This window comes from Cornus florida, unplaced genomic scaffold, assembly GCF_030987335.1.
Source record: "Cornus florida cultivar Cherokee Brave unplaced genomic scaffold, ASM3098733v1 CherokeeBrave_3.0.0_Hap2_Chr10, whole genome shotgun sequence".
NCBI classification, from domain to species: Eukaryota; Viridiplantae; Streptophyta; class Magnoliopsida; order Cornales; family Cornaceae; genus Cornus; species Cornus florida.
The window spans coordinates 70,250,855-70,270,905 of NW_026775580.1; the positions used below are offsets into that span (position 1 = coordinate 70,250,855).

General features: G+C 39.4%; 1 non-coding gene across 1 annotated transcript; it reads left to right on the forward strand.

The window, feature by feature from the left end:
* Positions 1–16,759: 16,759 nt before the first annotated feature.
* LOC132280604 (small nucleolar RNA R71) lies at positions 16,760–16,868 on the forward strand. The gene has a single exon (XR_009471617.1). It is a non-coding gene; the product is annotated as a small nucleolar RNA R71 (small nucleolar RNA).
* Positions 16,869–20,051: the final 3,183 nt, after the last annotated feature.

Consider the following 20,051-nt stretch of genomic DNA (forward strand, 5'->3'; position numbering starts at 1 on the left):
CGCATTTAGTACTGGAGATCGTGTTCTTGATTGATTTCGTAGTTCTCTTAGTCTCAAATTTATGGAATGCTTAATTTGCGGACAAGATTGGTTACGTTCTTCACCGGTCCAATTCAAATGGAAGAAACTATGGCTGAAATTGAAGCAATTGAATTTGGTACCATTAATTTTATATAAAATTTAGTTTTAAAGTATTTTGCTTTTATTGAAATATTTATAGCAGTTGTCTTTGCCTTTTGCAGATGAGAATGTAGCAGCTGGTTAGCATTTGGCACTTGGCAGCAGCATGCAGCCATGCATGATACAGCAGAATGTCCTCACTGAGTCACTAGTTACTTGGTTAGCATTTGGTAGCACACTATCATTATTACTTGGTTAGCACTTGAAGCAGACTATCACTATGATGTTGAATGTTGATTCACTTTTTTGTAATAAGAATGGAATATCATAATTTCATGTCAACTATCAGTGAATGATATTGAATTGTTGATTCAATTTTTTAACTTTTTTGTAATTCTAATAGAGTAACAGAAGTTTTATCATGGGATCTATTATATTGATAATCATGTGTATTTATTTATGTTTTTATTTTTGTTATTGCTATTGTATTTTGTTTTAAGGGAAATTAAAATAATTTTGAAAAAGTCAGCTTGGTTAACGGTTATATGGAACTGAACCGTGAATGACGGTTCGGTTCCATTGCTCACGATTCCGGTTCTATTTTTTAAAAACCCTACCGAGCCATGTGAATCTCTACCGCACATAGGAGGCTGTAAAGGCTTTTGGACAAAAATATCCAAAATCCCCCAGGAACAAAATCCCAACAAACACCCCTCCACCGAGCACTACAGCCGACACCTCTGTTTGGTTGCCATCACCGACGGGATCCTTTTGGCTTAGTCACACAGTTGGATTGCTCGAGAGAGACAACATCCCAAAGCCCTGGCACCACTTGATATGGAATCCACTCTCTATCCCAAGATGCAAATTTTCTCTATGCTACCCACCCTTGATCGAAGCCGTATAAGGTCATTCACAGGATCCAGAGTCTGTCTCCTCTGCAACATGGTTATTTCATCTGTTCTTTGCTTGCTCTTTCACCCACCCAATTTGGATCTCTTTCCAAAATAAGTGCAGATTCCACATAGCGCTCTTGATGTGGAGCGATTTTGTTGAATGGGCCACGATTCACTAATCAAGAAGAGATTTGAGATCATCTATGAATAAGCTCGTTCTATCCACCACCATCAACAAGATTTGGCACGAGCACAACAATCGAATCTTCAAAAATCATAGATCCTCACAGATTGCGATTTTCAGACAAATCACCGACTTGGTTCGATAGAAATTGCTATCTACAACTGTGAAAGACTCTCCCCTTGCAAAAAGACTGAAGCTTGATTGGGAGTTGCTATCGTTCATACGACCCCCACCAGAGCCACCAGATTGCACGAGTTATGCCTCATTTGGATCGAGGGATTTAGAAGGATTTGGAGAGAAAAGAAAGCGAATGATAGTATTTAATGTGTTTGGATGGAGAGAATTGAAGAGAAAAGAAAGGATTGGAAAGGATTTTGAGGGATAACCTATCCCTCCAAATCCCTCTTACACAGTGAAATCAAATCCTCCCACTTTTGAGAATATTTGGATGGATTTGGAAAGAAATTGAGCAAATTACAATAGGGGCAAGAGAGTTGAGAGACAACCAGCTGAAGCTTTGTGAACGGCTGCAGCAGCAGGTGATAGAAACTGATTGATATAGGTTTTGATTTTTTTAACAATCTGAAATCATATGCGGATATGGGTTTTGATATACAGTTGCAGAGAGAGGGAGGGAGGGAGGCTGAAAAGGAGATGGAGGCTATTGGGGAGGCTGATATATATATATATATATATATATATATACATAGTTGCAGAGAGAGAGAAAGAGTTGCGCAGTTCTATTAACTTTGAATTCACTATATGGTAAATACAGAAAAGTCAAAGACTTTGAATTCAACAACTTGCCTTCGATTCTGTTTGGTAGAAGTGATCTCTGTGAGCTGTCGTTCGATTTCAGATGATGGAGATCTAGGGTTTCAGAGCGTAGTAACACATAAAGGAGAGAGTCCAATGAGTTTTACGATAATATATACATATGTGAAATGATATGCCAATATGCAGTTGGAGAAAGAGAGAGGATCAGAGATGGAGGTGATGAAAGGCTGAAATGATTTTGCCCTACTAGCCTATCAAAAAGGGTAAGTTGGTAATTTCATTATTATCCTTTCCCTTCTTTCTCTCCTTTGTGTTATCCAAACAACAATATTGTCAATTCGTTTCTTTTCTCTTCCATCTATCCAAACATAAATATAAATTATAGCTATCATTTCATTTCCTTTTTTTTTTCTTTTCTCTTATAATCATTTCCTTTCTTTTCTTTTCTCCCCTGTGTATCCAAAAGAAGCATTAGGGTTCACACCCTCGCCTTCGTTATACCGGACTGTGTTTACCTTAGACAGGATTAATCTAGGTTTCCTTTACTAGACTAGCAATGCCTTTAGTCTGCTGGGTTAGGCTGGGCCTTGTTAAGCCCTATTATTGTTTCTTCTCTGAGGTTGGGCCTGCCCATGGTACATGGACTTGCCCATTATTAATGCTTAGCCTTTGTAAACTTTGTAGCTACTACTTATTTATATAAATTAACCTCAGCATCGGGGGAAGAAAAAAAACAAAAAAATACTAGTAATTATTATAAATTTCTTTAATAAATAATTTATGTAGAAGTTTACATGTTAAAACTTAAACCTAAACGCATTAAACCCTAAATACAAATACCAAAATATGGTCCAAGCTTTTTTTCTTTTTCCTTGACAAATATAGAAGAATTACATCTGAATACAAAGATTAGCCTGGGCAAGTTGTAGAATATTGCAGGAACACACTCTAACACAATATCATCGTCTGTGCCGCTATCCCGCCGTTGTCTATGACGCTGTCCCGCCGTCGTCATCTGCTATCACAACGATAAGTACTACATCACTTAGAGAAAATAAATCAGAAGTTATGTGTTGAAGTGATTTTAGTTATAAATCTTTTTACTGATTTCACGGTTGAATATTTCCCCTTTTATTTATTTTTATTTGTTCTTTGTATAATACCCTATTTACATCTCTCTTGTCACTCAATGGATCTCTGTTATTGTTTTGCCTTGCATATTTGTACATGGATAAATTTATAATAAACCATTTTGGCAAAATAAGAAGACAAACAGCAGTTATGTGATACAATTAATCGTAGAATATCACCAAAATAATATATTTTTAATTTTTTTTTGTTTTGGCTTTAACTTTACTTTATTTTTACTTTTTTCTTCATATACAGCTATGTTAGATCAAGAGAGTATAGAAATGGATACTAAAAATGAAAATGGCAAAAGACCAATTGATGATGTGGTTAATGAAGTCATTGATGTTATTGTTAGCGAAGAAAATTCATTTTAAACAAATAAAAGAAAGAAAACATCTCTGTCTGGAATGAATTTGAGGTAGTAACAGATAAAGATGGCACTAAAAAGGCACAATGCAAGTTTTGTAAGGCCAAGCTCGCTACTAAGGCAGGGGGTCTTACAATCTTAGGCACTTGAACAAGTGTGCACGACGTCATCTCGTTGATAAAAAACAAAATGTTCGAAGTGTAGGAAAAAGAGTCGTTGGAAGCGAATTTCAAGTATGATCATGCAAAGGTTAGAGAAGCTGTTGCCCGCATGATATTAGTACATGAATATTCATTTAACATGATGGATCATGAAATTATTAACCGATTCATGAATGCTGCCACCCCTCATTATCAAAAGATATTATATACAACTGCAAATAATGATTGTATGGCAGTTTATGAGATGAAAAGAAAAGGGTTAAAAACAACATTTAAAAGTGTTAACAAGTTTAGTATCACATGTGATTTCTGGAAGTCTGGTTAGTAGATTGGGTATGTGTGTCTTACATGACACTTTATTGATTCTGAATGGAAGTTACAGAAGAGGATCTTAAATTGTTGTGATGTGCCACCTCCTTGTACTGGTGTTATCATAGCTAATACTTTTTTTTAATGTCTAATTGATTGGGGCATTGAAAATAAAGTATCAACAGTTACGTTTGACAATGGAAGTAATAATGATGCAGCAATTAGGATTTTGAGAGATAACTTCAGCATAAAGATATTTCATTTACGTTGTTGTGCGCATATTTTAAACCTTTTGCGCACAAACCATTGCCCCTAATATCTTGAGAATTTTTTTAAAAAACATAAATAACTGCAGTATTCTCAAAATTATGTGTATATATATATAAATTAATAAAAATATATATACATTACTTCATAATTGCTGTGGTGCAAAATGAAGTCATGGAGGCAAACTAATTAAACATAAAATTAGTACAAATTGTCTAAACCCTTTTACTTTATAAAAGCATCGCGTATTTAGAAATAAATTTACCTTCAAGAACTCTGGAATAAGTTGAATCTTGTCGACCGCCGATTTCACCGGTGCAGCCAGGAATTGCTTGTCAACAGCGAACCTAAATTCCAAAGCCAACAAAAAGATTACAATAAAATTAAATAATTAAATAAATAAAATAAACTATTCTACACTTAAAATTAATATGAAGAAACATTTCCACATATGGATATATATATATATATATGTGTGTGTGTGTGTGTGTGTGTGTGTATATGACTCAGAATCTGTGTGTATATGTAATGCTACATTTGGTGTATAGGAATGGAATAGAATGCAAGTGCGAATGGAATGGAATGCAAGTGTGAATGGAATGAGAATGGGAATGGAATGGTCATTCTCATTCTATTGTTTGGTTGTAAATATGAAATGTGTAGGAATAGAATGATAATAACCATTCTAGAGTTTGGTTAGACCAATTTAAAATTTAGAATGGAATACCTTCTTTCAAGTGTTTGACTAATGTTTGACTTTTCTCTCTTCTTTCCCTTCTTTTTTTGCGGTGTCTATCGTCATCATTTATGCTTTGTGCTTCTGGATTTTGGCTTTTTGGCAAGGATTTTTGTCATGCTTCATTCCTATCTCAGTGTCGCGACCTTACCTCGTCTTAACTTCCATGGTGAAATCAAAAGATGTTCTATAGATGGTGATTCGGTCTTTAGGGTTGATCATCAAAGCACCAAGGATCGTGAATCTGTTTTGCGGTCATGTCTAGTTGGTCGTTTTGACAAAGATGTGGGGTGTATTGAAGGGATTGAGGCGTGGGCTACGAGAGCTTGGAAGGTCTCAAATGGCGTAAAAGTTTATTCCCTTCCCGATGATCTTTTTCTGTTCAGGTTCCTGTCCGAGCAAGAGGCTTTAAGGGTGTTGGATGAAGGAAAAAAGAGGTGGGGGGAGGCTGTGTTATCCATCGACATATGGCATTTCGCGGTTGGATGCTCTGCAGTGAAAGATCGCAGTATAAGGAGGGTGTTATTATTTGGCTTGCACCTTCATTTGTGGTGTCAAAAGTTGTTTGAAGCAATCGGTAATCTATATGGTGGTTTTCAAGGTGTTGAGGCGGATGATTCAGTGAATGGAGAGAGAATCCTTCTCTACGTTTCCGCCGAAAAAAAGATGCCGGAGTACGTCTTTGTTGAGGATCACAGAGTTGCCTTTAAGGTCAACTTGATTAAGGAAGTCACACCTCGTATCTTCCTAAAGTCCCACTATACAGGTGGGGAGAATTCTTACTTCCCGCGTGCTGCAACGATCATCAGAGGGGGTCGCCGAAATTACAGTTCCATCAGGGCTTCAAAGAAAATAGCCGATTGCTTGCCCACGTGCCTAAAGCGAGTAAAAAAAGTAGACCCAGGAACCGTGCTAATCAAGTCCTAGATCAGTGCCCACCGTCTCGGTTTAGCCGTTTCAAAAATAACCAACCACGTGGTAATAATCGTGGCATTAATGGAGCCACTCACGAAATAGCCATTGATGGGCCAGATGCACGTTCTGGGCCTCTTTTATTTAATGGGCTAACTAATAGTGCTTAGAAAATTAAAAGGGCCGTTAATTGGGGACCCAGCAACCATCTATCAATTTCAGTCCCAAACGAGAAATCCAGCTCTTTTATAGTTAAGCCCAAGCGGGGGCCCATCTCTTCTCTTAATTCAAAGCCCAGCTCACCTCACTCTCATGTTATAAGCACTTCGCACAATCCACACTTAAGTAGATCTTCCGGAACTGTCTGGAACTCGCCGGAAAAGAGAAGATGGATGAATCTCTCTGTTGCAGAGGTTGGTGCAAGACCTGTTGTCAAGAGGTTTCATCATTCTCAGTGTTGCGCTGGCTTTTCTTCTACATCCCGCTCTGCTATTCCATAATTGAAAGGAAGTACTAGATTTCTGTCTCAAAGCCATTTTCCTGGAGTTCGATGGTTAAGAAAAGAAAAGCAGAAGTGGGTGACTAACAGTTCAGGTATGCCTTCAGATCTCAATAGCCCCTCTACTGATCCACCCTCTTCTTCTACCCTTTCTTGTGAGGCGATGAGGGATGTTGTTGATGTTATGGAGAAGAAGGATGGGCGAACACTCTTGAACTTTGATCATAAGATGGGAAAAATGGTAAGGAAAACTGTAAGATTGATCCTCCTGGGCTGCTGGTTCCGGTTGGTAGTATAGATGATTTGTATGAAGGAGCAACAATCTGTCTGGGAAGAGATTTACAATTTAAGCTGTCTAATGATAAGGCTGCGGCTCTATTCAAAGAGTTACATTTGAATGTTGCATTGAAAGGTTTTAATTGTATGCCATCTGCAACGGATGAGGAGAATAAGGTTGGGAGCAGTGTTGGATTAGATGATTATGTTACAGATTCAGATTCTGTTTTTGAGTTTGACAGGAAGACTGAAGAGGAGGTGGCTAAAGACTTGGGATCCATCTAACAGGTTACTGAGCTTCAACCTTAGTTGAAGGATGACTCTAACATTTCAGTGGTGGAACATTTGGCAGCGGTGAGAGCTGATGATGAGGTTACTAACTTGGGGAGGAATTGGGTGGTTGATAACATTGGAACTACTAGTGAGTTACTGGGAGTTTTTACAAAAGGTAATAATGCTCAGACTTTATCTCTTCTTCAATCAATTGTGACTAGAACTGAGATAGCAGTCACTAATGAAGTTATAAACATGAAATCCATATTGTCTTGGAAAGGGATTCATGAGATTAAGAATCTCATCTCTGATGTCAATTACGACAAAAACAAAGGTGTGGTGATGGAAAGGGGCAGGACTAAGAGTAGGAGTTTGAAGAAGGGGGGGAAGGGAGTTAATCTCAACTGGTTTTTAACGAAGCTACGAATCATTATATGGAATGTTCGTGGTCTCAATTGTTGTTGGTTTCCTTAATGGAGTCGCCACAACCAACAAAGCTTGAAGAGTTGTGAATTTAGGAGGTGGCCAAGTTTTACATTTATAAAAAAAACCACTACTACCTTTCTCTATATAAAATATAGATAGGGCGAGTAGGGATCGTCCCAAGGGATTTGATGGTATATTGAATTGTGAAACTATGGTAATTAGGGTTAGTAGGTCGAGTGATCACACAATTGATTGGTTGATTGATTAAGCTAGATCGAATTCAACTAAATAAAATAATATGAAGTAAACAAGAGAGAGAGAGGTCTTGGGGTGTAGAGATCACCACCAAGCAATACTTTTCTATACTACTAACAAGTGATCAATTGAGGGTAATGGATGTGTTGCAATATGATAAAGGTGTGTGTGCATTAGGTTGATTCAATTGGCAAGGATGAAAAATCAAGCAAGTATTGTCTAAACATCATGTGAAGAGCACAATATATCTAAACAATAGAGCATATATTGTCTAGACAACATAGGGATAGCACAATAGATCAAAACAAGTCATTAATCCTTTATTAAGCTCACAATCCACATACAACACAATATTAGAGGAATATGCCATTTGGACTCACAAGCATGGAACATCAAACATCAAGAGTAGATTGTCCTCCTATCTAACATTACACTACCACTACACTAAATCTACACTACTAGCATGAAAATAAAGCTATCTAGACTAGGGGAGAGGCACAAACCATCAAGAATAGGCATAAACCATCAAATGAACCAAAATAGCATTCATTAAGCATATCATCTTGATAATCTTTAGATCTATAGCATCAATACACATAGACATGCATCAAAAACACTAAATCTAGAGATAAGCACATGAATATCCTACTCTAGCATACATAGACATATGGATATAATAGAATAGTCAATTGGAAGCATTAAACCATACAAACCATGAAATAATCAAAATTTATGTATACATGAATATCAAGATGTATCATACAACACTAATCCCTCAATAATACACAAGATTAGAGTATAAAAAGCATGTTTGGGGCTAACTCTAGCCCCAAGAGGATGTCTAGCCACTCATGGTAGGGATGATCCAACCCTCAAGGGCTAACTCCATGGCTGCTCCTTGTTGGTGAAGATCTCTTCCAATGGTTGCTCTAGCTTCCTCCCTTCTTCCTCTCCAAGAATAGCCTCCAAGATGATTTTCAATGTGTGACAAGATTCTCCCTCAAAAAGTGTATCATATTCCTTATATAGGTAGGTCAAATACACCCCATAATGAGCTGTGGTCGTGCAAGGCATATTCTCCAATGATTGGATGAAAGACGGAATAAATGAGCTGGACTTTAACTTTTTCTCGCTGGAGCAAGTTCGATCGATCGAACCTTAACTTGGATCGATCGAAAATGGGTTCGATCGATCGAACTGCATCTTGGATCTATCGAAGTGGTCTGACTCCTTCAAGGCTAAGATATTTCGAAGATATTTATGGGGAAAAGGACAAAAGTGGTTGGTAGGCGTACAGTTGTGGATAAGATCAATCATTTGAATAGGACAAAATAGGGTTCGATCGATCGAAGGTGATGTTGGATCGATCGAACTTTGAATTTCAGCAAAGGCCAAGGTTGGATCTATCGAGAAGTACTGTGATCGATCATAAATGTTCGATCGATCAAACTCTAAGTTGGATCGATTGAACTTTTTAGCTGCACAACTTTAATTCCTTTTTGCTCTTTTCTTTCTCCACTTTGCTCCCTCCTTTGGTTTATCTCAGGATTGCTTCAATTAAGCTCTTATTTGGCTGAGTTAGCTAATTTTTGGGATTAGTGCCTGAAAATATAAATAACACGTAATAAGTCTAAAACGGCAAAGTAAGATAGATAGAGATACTAGAATGCTTAAGCTTAACGGGTTTAAATGCGCACTTTTCAGTGCTCATCACACCCCCAAACTTAAATATTGCTAGTCCCTAGCAATGAACTAAGAAGTAAAGGAATGAAATAAACAACTATACAAGTATAAACTGGAAAGCAAGTAAAATGATAACACCATTTTCGTAGGGAACACGATTGCATTTAGCATATGCAACAAGCCTTTTAAACCCCTAGGTTACCCCTAGTGGACGAGTAAAGTCTCGTGAGGGTTTCCAGAAATGGTACCCACAAACATTAGGCTCATTCTTTCAAAAGAGGCACCAATATTGCAAACAAGCATTGGGAGAAAACTACCTCAAGTATGCAATTTTTCAACCGTTTCTAAGCAATCTCCCAAAATTTCAATATCAAGCAAGCAAGTATGGTCCTCCACACATCAAGAAAATGATCATGAAAATCGAAACAAGTCTAGAATCCATGTGAGAGGTCCGGCATCAAGTGTGTTGCTATCTTAGCCAACTAGAGAAGTAATCACATCCTTACCCTCAAACTAGCATACAAATCTAGTACCGAGTATCAAGATAAGAGAGTGGACCTTTTAATAAAGCTTTTTTGTTCTAGGTGCGCTTATTCTTTTCACTCTTTTTTTTTATTATTTTTTTTTTTATTGAGGATCAAAGATGGAAATATTGTGCAATGTGTTGATCTCTTAAGCTTTCTAGAAGATTCATGTAGCGAGCTTTAGGTCAATGACTCCCAAACCAGATGGCTTTAGGGCATTAGGTGTTAAGACACCCCAACGGACTTACAAACTCAAATCAACTAGGCTACAAATCAAGACAATAACCACTAATCATTTTCCACTTCTCGCCTTTTGGGAGAAGTTCTCACTTTTATTGCTTTTGCAACTTTTTTTTTTTTTTTTTTTTTCAATTATTAACCTAGAGTTTGGGCCCTCCACCTTTCGGCGCAAGAAGTTCACTGCTTAATGAGGCAAGAATCCCGGCTACTCAATGAAAAGGGGTTGTTATCCACCTTTATCAAGAATGAAAGCTTTCAATGCACTACTAGCCCAATTGGGATATAACCAATTCAATAATCAACAAAGCATGTACCCCACAAATGAATGCTAGTGTGCACCGGTGCTAGTGTAGAATTCTAGAATGAATCTCAAAACAATCACAAATTCAGGATGATGTGGACCACAAGTGCAAGCATGATATTAATTTTTGAAAAATTTACTCCTAAATGGCATTCAAAAGGCATACAAGGAGTATTGGACTCTCAAGTCAAGTAATTTTTAAATTTTAAGCAATATAGTCCTCAAAAGATCAAAATCATAGCTAGAAATGGACCAAGTATAGAAATATCCCTCAAATACACAAAACATGCTCAAAATTTGAATTTTAAAGCAACACTGAAACATACACCAATACCCCCAAACTTAAACTGCACATTGTCCTCAATGTGTGAAGAGAACAAAGGAAAGAGTATACCAGTGCTTTAGACATGAATGATCGGGATAGAAGTATCCAAAGTGGGTGGCATGGCCCCCCCAAACTTGGGATAAACTGTGGTCCTGAAAAGTTTGCACTCGGATAAACTCATTAGATAACAAGATAGGATAATCAGTGCACAGTGGACATGCAAGTGTAAAATGGGATAAAAGATAGAGAATAGAGAATAGAGAGAGGTGTAAGGGTGGTCCTGAAAAATTGGGCAGCACTCTCTCACTGAAGTCACTGTGGTGTACCTGATGGAGTCAAACATACAAATATGAGATACTAAGAGACATCCATAATCAAAAAGCAATATATAGAGAATATAAAGTGCAGGTACATCAATAAAATAATAAAGCCGACAGACCGGCCGCAAAGTATAATACAGTAACAGTGACAGTATAATACAGATCCAGAATAAAAGAAATGAAAGCATAGAACAACTGGAAGTGGAGTCTCAGGAGGCCTGATCGTGAAGATCTGCAGTGGCTGGAGGTGCAGGTGCAGGGAGTCGGCTAGAGAGATCGGCAAAGCAAGCCATGACATCCGCCCTGAAAGAGGTGAACTCAGCTCGGTGGGCAGTGATGTCGGCTCGCATGGCTGCTACGTCCTCCTCCAGTGTCTGCAAGCGTGCTCCGAATCTGGGAGTGGGAACTGGAGACTCAGGCAGAGATGCCTCTGAAGAAGACTCCCGAACTCGTTCCTGAGCAGCGGCTCGATCACTGGTATTATCGGCATCAGCATCATCTGCAGCATCGGCATACTCCTCCGCAGGTCGCTCCAGGTCAATGTCCATGCGATCGGCAGCCGGACCGACTGGTGCGTCGTCCGCTGCGATATCTGCTGCTGCTGGAGGTGCCGGCTGTGCCTGGGCTGCCTCCTCCTCCTCTAGTTCAGCTGCTGCCTCTACAGCTGGCTCCTGAAGACTCCGAATAAGAGCATTGTAGCTCTTTTTCCAGTCACTCCTCCCATAGAAGCTGGACCGTGCAAGGGGCTCCTCATCTAGGGGCACTCTGTAGTGCTGGTCAAGAAGGATCTGCGTGATGAGGTGTCCGAAGGGCAGGACCTTGGACCGCTTAGGGTCCTTCCTGGAAATGAAAGAATCATACAGCAACCTCATCACGCTCCAGATGAGGGCTGGGATAGATACCCAGCAGCCTGTGTAAAAAGCGTAAAGAGTTGTCAAGTAGTCATGACGCCTCTGGATCTTATGGCCCGCCATGTAAATGTTCTGGAAGAGAACTGTGTCGATGAACCAGAGGTCGTCAGGCAAGAAGGTCCTGGTGGCGAATGTCTGACCACCGGCATGATGGCCTGTCAAAGAGATAGCCATGTCAGAAAATGAAGGCCTATGCAGCCTCGGGTATGTCTCTGCAAGCTCAGGTGGACACCGGTGTGGGCACCGGCAAGCACGGGCCAGAGTGTTAACTGTGATGACAATCTCGTGGCCGTCCACTGTAGTGATCATCTCTGTGGTAGATCGTGGCGAGGGCCAGAGATGCTGAAAGAATAGCCGCACCAGTCGCGGGTATACATGGCCGGTGACTAGGGCAAGGATGGCTGAGAGGCCCCGCTGCATGATATCGTGATAGCTAGACCGGGTCAGGATAGACTCGGAGAAGTACTCAGTATCGAAGTACGACTCCTGAGCCACGGTCATGGCTGCATATCTCGGCAGCAACTGGTCACGGCGCTGAGCCGGTAGAGGTGGCTGCGGTGATGGCATGGCGGCTGCATCTGCCTGATGGCGCGCAGGAGAAGGTGATGGTGTGAAAGCTGGAGGAGCCTGGGATATAGATGGCATGTGGTCAGCTCCCTCCTCAGCCTCGTGGGATGGGGACTGAGGGGGAGTAGCCTGTGCGGGCTCCTCCTGAGCATGAGATGGCTCTGCAACCATCTCTATCCTGGGCCGTATATGTCTGCGGGGTCGCTGTGGCCCCGAAGATCGCTTAGTTATTGTCTTGAACCGCGGAGGCATGATCTGTAAAAAGACAAGAAAATTTTAATATATAAGTCAGTGCCAAATATATAAGAATTTAAGTGCATAATAGAAACATGTATGTCAAATATGATAGACAAAATACGGATGACATGAATCTATGATGATGATGAAATGTGAATCATGCTAAGCAATGTAGGTATGAAATGCATCCAATGTGGAATATCACAGGCATTGTGCATATAAAGATAGCATGAAGACAACATGAGATGAATGGAGTGTGTATGTGTGATCTTTGAAAGTTCGATCGATCGAACTTTAAGTTCGATCGATCACCAAAAATTTTCGATCGATCGAAGTGAAAAATGTTCAAAAGTTGGATCGATCGAAGTGAATTGGATCAATCCAACACTTGGATCGATCGAAGCATGAAAATGCACAGGTTGGATCGATCGAAGATAGTGAAATGAAGTTCACTACTTCAATCGATCGAAGCACAAGTTCGATCGATCGAACTGTACGAATGCCGAATCTGAAAAGTCACAGATCTGTGAGATCTAGAGCACAGGGCCCACACAAACATGTTTGTGGGCCCATCTACACACCAAACATCCAATCCTCAACACCCAAACACTCCCCAAATGCCACAATTCACATCACAATCCCCAATTTGGTTCGGCCGAATGGATATGTATATGTATATCATGTAACAGGAAATTCAAGCTTCAATAATGGACGATTTACACATTTATAACATGATTCAACATAGAAAATCAATAACATGCATCAATTTAAGCTTGGAATCAAGAAAATTGCATTCGGTTTACCTCTAAACCGAGAGAGATGAGATAAGAGAAAGGTGTGAAGCCGCGGGGAAAATAAGACTTGAGTTGGCCGGAATTTGCTCGTCGGAGATGGGGAAGATGATTAGGAATTGGGTTTTTGCCGGATTAGGATGAGATTGAGAGAAGAGGGAGACTAGGGTTCGGTTTGCTTTTGAAGTTGGATCGATCCAAAGTGATCGATCCAACTCGGTTATATTTTAAAAACACGATATGCAGAGTTTGATCGATCAAAGATGGAGTTCGATCGATCGAACTTAGGTCTCCACTCTTAATGGCATTTTTTTGAAATTTTGGATTTTTTTGAATTTTGAAAAATATCAAAGGAAATTAAATTAATGAGATGCAAATTTCGATCGATCGAAGAAATATTTTGATCGATCGAAGAGGATAAAGAATGTACAAGTTTAAGGGCTCAAAAGTTGACACGTGCTGGAACCTTGGATCGATCGAACTTGGAATTCGATCGATCGAACATGAAAAATTTTGAAAAGTTCCGAGAGCATGCATTTTGGAATTTGGATGCAAGGCCAAAATTTTTCTAAGTGTTGGGACTCATGATCGATCGAACCACACGTTGGATCGATCGAAAGATAGTTCGATCGATCGAAATGGTTTACGATCGATCGAACTTTTGAAAATTTGGAGATCCCGAGAGCATGCATTTTGGAATTTGGATGCAGGTCCAAAATTTTTCTAAGTGTTGGGTGCAAAATGAGAGCTAGATCGATCGAGTCCTTAGTTGGATCGATCGAACCAATTTTCGATCGATCGAACCAAAACTTGGTTCGATCGAAATTATGCCTAAATGCTCAAAATGACTTGAATGCTCATGCAATCCCTTACTCAGTTCCTTCCAATGTATATGAACCATAAAAATAGTATCTAGACTTCGCAAGAATTAAAATGCAAGATAAAAATGAGGGAGGAATAGGGTTTTGACATCCTACGAGTTTCGGTGCTAGTCTTTAACGTCTCTAGCAAGACCTTGGGCTCTTTCAGCCCGGATCAAAGATCTTGCAATGCATCCCCTCATTTTTGGGATGAGAGATGTTTCGAGTCACTCCCAACAAATGGTTCTTAGAAGAACTTGTTGGGGTAAACTCAAAAGACGTCTTGAGTTCCTTGTCAAAACTTTCCTTGGGCTTCTGCGCCCTTTCACAACAAGAGTTCGAAATCACTTTTCTTGCATGCAATGCTGAAGATGAAGATAAAGGCTTTGAAACATTGTTCATACACAAAAGCTTATTCATTTCACAAGCAAGATCATGATATTCCTCTACCACATTAACCTCTTTCTGTCAAATGGATTGGGTGTGGGGTTAAAGATGTTCAACTTCACTCTCATGTGCCCAAAAGAAATCTTCATTATCCCCGTCCTATAATTTATGTTGGCATTTGAGGTTGCCAAGAAAGGACGGCCAAGGATAACCGGAATTTGGTTCTTTGGATTGGGCACCGGTTCCTTGTCAATGACGATAAAGTCAACCGGGAAGAAGAACTTATCAATCTTAATCAACACATCCTCAATTATCCCCCTAGGCTTCTTAATGGATCGGTCGGCAAGTTGTAAAACCACCGACGTCAGTTTCAATTCACTTAGGCCCAATTTGACATAAACCGAATACGGAAGAAGGTTAACACTAGCCCCTAAGTCAAGAAGTGCCCGGTTGATGACATGTTCACCAATGACACAAGATGTTGTAGGTGCACCGGGGTCCTTAAACTTTGGCAAAGTGTTGTGTTGTAGAATAGAACTCACTTGTTCGGTTAAGACCACTTTCTTTGATGTTTGGCTCTTGTTCTTCCGCTTTTGGATGCATAAGTCCTTCAAGAATTTGGCATAAGCCGGAATTTGCTTAATTGCATCCAAAAGTGGAAGATTGACTGTGACTTGCCTAAACATATCCATTATCTCATTGTTCTTGGTCTTTTGCCTTTCTTTTGAAATGGACCCTTTCAAGGCGTTCGAAAATGGAGCTTTTTCAAAAACTCTTTCAGCATTTTCTTTCAAAGAATTTTCAGCATTGGACTTGTTCAATTCATTGGATTTCAAATCACTTTTCAAAGAAGAATCATGAATAACATTTTTCAAAGAACTTTTCTCAAACACATTTTTCAACACTGTTTTTAATGAATCTCTTTGGAAATCATCTTTCAACTCACAATTTGAGGGCTTCTCATTCTCAAGATCATGCACATGCAATGAAGGAGGAATAATGTGTGGAACGGGACGGGTGACAACTTGAGGTTGTACCGGTTCACTCTCTTCATTAGGCATTCTAACTTGATTGTCTACTACCCTACCACTTCTCAAGGTTGTTACCGCATTGACATGCTCAACATTATGCCCTTCCAATGAGGATTTGGTTTCTACAACACATTGTTGTTTGATTGGGGCATTCATGTGCATCTTTCCCTTCTCTCTAGCATTAAGTGTTTCAGCTATTTACCCTACTTGGGTTTCTAGCTTGGCAATTGATTGAGAATGAGAATGCAACAATTGAGTATTTGCTCTAGAGTGCCCAAAGCATTTAAAACCTTTTCCTCAAAAGCGGAACCTCTAGAATTTCCTTGAGAATATGATTGGTTAGGAAAATGAGAATTAACAAATTGATTTCCTTGTGAGTTATATGGTCTTGAACCTTGGGATCCTTGGTTTTGAAGTGGAAGTGGAATGTATTTCCCTTGAAAACCGCCTTGGGAAGAGTTTAAGCCCTCCCCTTGGTTTTTTCAAGAAAAATTAGGATGATTCCTCCAACCGGGATTGTAATGGTTACCATAAGGATTGTTTCCTTGGTTCACAAATGTTGCATTAACTTGCTCAATGGGTTCATTTTGAATTTGTCCATGAGGACAATTAGAAGTAGAATGAAGAATACTAGAACAAGTCATACATGATTCATTTTGAGCTCTAGGAGAATGGTTAGGAAAGGAAGACACTTGATTCGCCAAGTTTTGATTGATCAATTGATCAAACTTTTGAGATAAAGACTTCATCTCGGTGGTTATATCATTTGAGTGGTCAACTTGATGCAAGCTAACACCCTTCCTACCTTGAGAATTTCTACCATTCCTAGATGACAATGTTCTATGCAAAGAGTTTTCACTCATGCTCTCATAAAGGCGCCACACGTCTTCCTCTTGCCGATCTATATAAGAACCTCCCATTGAAGGATCAACCATGCCTTTATAATTGTCCGATAAGCTTTCAAAGAAGAATTGGACCAATTGCCATTTAGGCATGTCATGGTGAGGACACTTCCTAAGCAATTCATTGAAGCGTTCCCATGCCTCGTGGAAAGTTTCTCCTTCCCCATGTGTGAATTCTCTAATGGCGGTTCTCATAGCATTGGTCTTAGAAATCGGATAGTACTTTTTCAAAAATTCTTATTGCATTTCTGCCCAAGAAGTTATAGAAAAAGGCCTAAGGTTGTTAAACCAATACTTCGCCTTATCTTTAAGGGTGAATGGAAAAAGTTTCAGCCTTAAAACTTCTTCCGGCATGTCCGTGTATCGAACGGTAGAACAAACTTTAAGAAACTCATCCAAATGCTTGTAAGGTTCTTCACTAGGAAGTCCATGAAAGTTAGGTAGCATTTGGATAGTTTGTGCTTTAATCTCATAATGGTGTGCTCTAAATGGTGGCAATTGAATGCATGTGGGTGCATTATACTCATTAGGCACATAGTGATCTCTCAATGCGAGTGGTGGATTAGCAACTTGAGGTGCAACATGGGCACCTTGGTTATATTGAGCTTGATTAATGATGGGGGGTTGTGGTGCATACATTGGCCTTGGAATTCCCATTGGAATTTGGCCTTGTTGTTAAGGAGATTGATGAATGTATGGCCTAGGCATGCTTGTAAGGTTCTTCACTAGGAAGTCCATGAAAGTTAGGTAGCATTTGGATAGTTTGTGCTTTAATCTCATAATGGTGTGCTCTAAATGGTGGCAATTGAATGCATGTGGGTGCATTATACTCATTAGGCACATAGTGATCTCTCAATGCGAGTGGTGGATTAGCAACTTGAGGTGCAACATGGGCACCTTGGTTATATTGAGCTTGATTAATGATGGGGGGTTGTGGTGCATACATTGGCCTTGGAATTCCCATTGGAATTTGGCCTTGTTGTTGAGGAGATTGATGAATGTATGGCCTAGGCATGCCTAATGGAACTTGCATATTATCATTTTGCACATTAGGATGAAGGATGTCTTGTTGGTCTATGTGACCAAGGTCTTCAACATGATCATTATTGAGAGCGTCCATTGGTAGATTGGTTCTATGTGAACTTCCTCTTCCCCTTGGATTCCTAATAGTGGATTTTAAATGCAAATCAAGAGGGACAAGAGTAGGTCTCAATGAACGACGACCATGCATGCACAATGCAACACGAATAAGCAACTTTCTCAACAATGCAATTAAACTTCACAACCATAATTTTCAAATGCAATGTATTTCAAATAAATGCCTCCACGTGGGCCCCCAATTTATCTAAGGAGATTGAGTAAGAAGGTTTCACAATAGTCCTTTAGCACTTCAACTCCAAAATTAAAAGCTTAGCTTAGCAATTTTTCATTTTAAGCATTTTTCCTTTTCTTTGCTTTGCTCCTTAGCTTGGAATTACTTTGCTAGCTCCTTGCTCAATGCACCTAGTCAATGAAGAACAAACTTAATAAGCAATTAAAAATAGAAAATAAAAAGAAAGTAAAGACACGATCAAAAGAGTACTAATCCTAATTGAATTTCACAATTCGACGTTGCCAATTTAACATCCCCGGCAACGACGCCAAAAACTTGTTGTTGGTTTCCTTGATGGAGTCGCCACAACCAACAAAGCTTGAAGAGTTGTGAATTTAGGAGGTGGCCAAGTTTTACATTTATAAAAAAAACCACTACTACCTTTCTCTATATAAAATATAGATAGGGCGAGTAGGGATCGTCCCAAGGGATTTGATGGTGTATCGAATTGTGAAACTATGGTAATTAGGGTTAGTAGGTCGAGTGATTACACAATTGATTGGTTGATTGATTAAGCTAGATCGAATTCAACTAAATAAAATAATATGAAGTAAACAAGAGAGAGAGAAGTCTTGGGGTGTAGAGATCACCACCAAGCAATACTTTTCTATACTACTAACAAGTGATCAATTGAGGGTAATGGATGTGTTGCAATATGATAAGGGTGTGTGTGCATTAGGTTGATTCAATTGGCAAGGATGACAAATCAAGCAAGTATTGTCTAAACATCATGTGAAGAGCACAATATATCTAAACAATAAAGCATATATTGTCTAGACAACATGGGGATAGCACAATAGATCAAAACAAGTCATTAATCCTCCATTAAGCTCACAATCCACATACAACACAATATTAAAAGAATATGCCATTTGGACTCACAAGCATGGAACATCAAACATCAAGAGTAGATTGTCCTCCCATCTAACATTACACTACCACTACACTAAATCTACACTACTAGCATGAAAATAAAGCTATCTAGACTAGGGGAGAGGCACAAACCATCAAGAATAGGCATAAACCATCAAATGAACCAAAATAGCATTCATTAAGCATATCATCTTGATAATCTCTAGATCTGTAGCATCAATACACATAGACATGCATCAAAAACACTAAATCTAGAGATAAGCACATGAATATCCTACTCTAGCATACATAGACACATGGATAGAATAGAATAGTCAATTGGAAGCATTAAACCATACAAACCATGAAATAATCAAGATTTATGTATACATGAATATCAAGATGTATCATACAACATTAATCCCTCAATAATACACAAGATTAGAGTATAAAAAGCATGTTTGGGGCTAACTCTAGCCCCAAGAGGATGTCTAGCCACTTATGGTAGGGATGATCCAACCCTCAAGGGCTAACTCCATGGCTGCTCCTTGTTGGTGAAGATCTCCTCCAATGGTTGCTCTAGCTTCCTCCCTTCTTCCTCTCCAAGAATAGCCTCCAAGATGATTTTCAATGTGTGACAAGATTCTCCCTCAAAAAGTGTATCATATTCCTTATATAGGTAGGTCAAATACACCCCATAATGAGCTGTGGTCGTGCAAGGCATATTCTCCAATAATTGGATGAAGGATGGAATAAATGAGCTGGACTTTAACTTTTTCTCGCTGGAGGAAGTTCGATCGATCGAACCTTAATTCCTCAAACTTGGCCTCATACAAGTTTCGCTCGACACTTTACCGCAGATGATTTTGATGTGTCGAGCGAAACGTTATAATTCCTCAAACTTGGCCTCATACTGGGTCATTGTCTTCTCCATCTGTGTAAGATCAATAAATTCCCTAACCTTAGCGTAGCGTACTACTGCTGGAAAGTACTTTAAAAGAAAAACCTCTTCGAAAACCTTCCACGCCATGACTGCTTCTCCACAAGCCCTCTTCACCATCTCCCACCATCTATCTGCCCGACCCTCTAGTTGATAGCTAGTAACAAGAACTCTTAAGTCCTCTGGTATGCCTAGAGCATCTAATCTCTTTTTAATTTG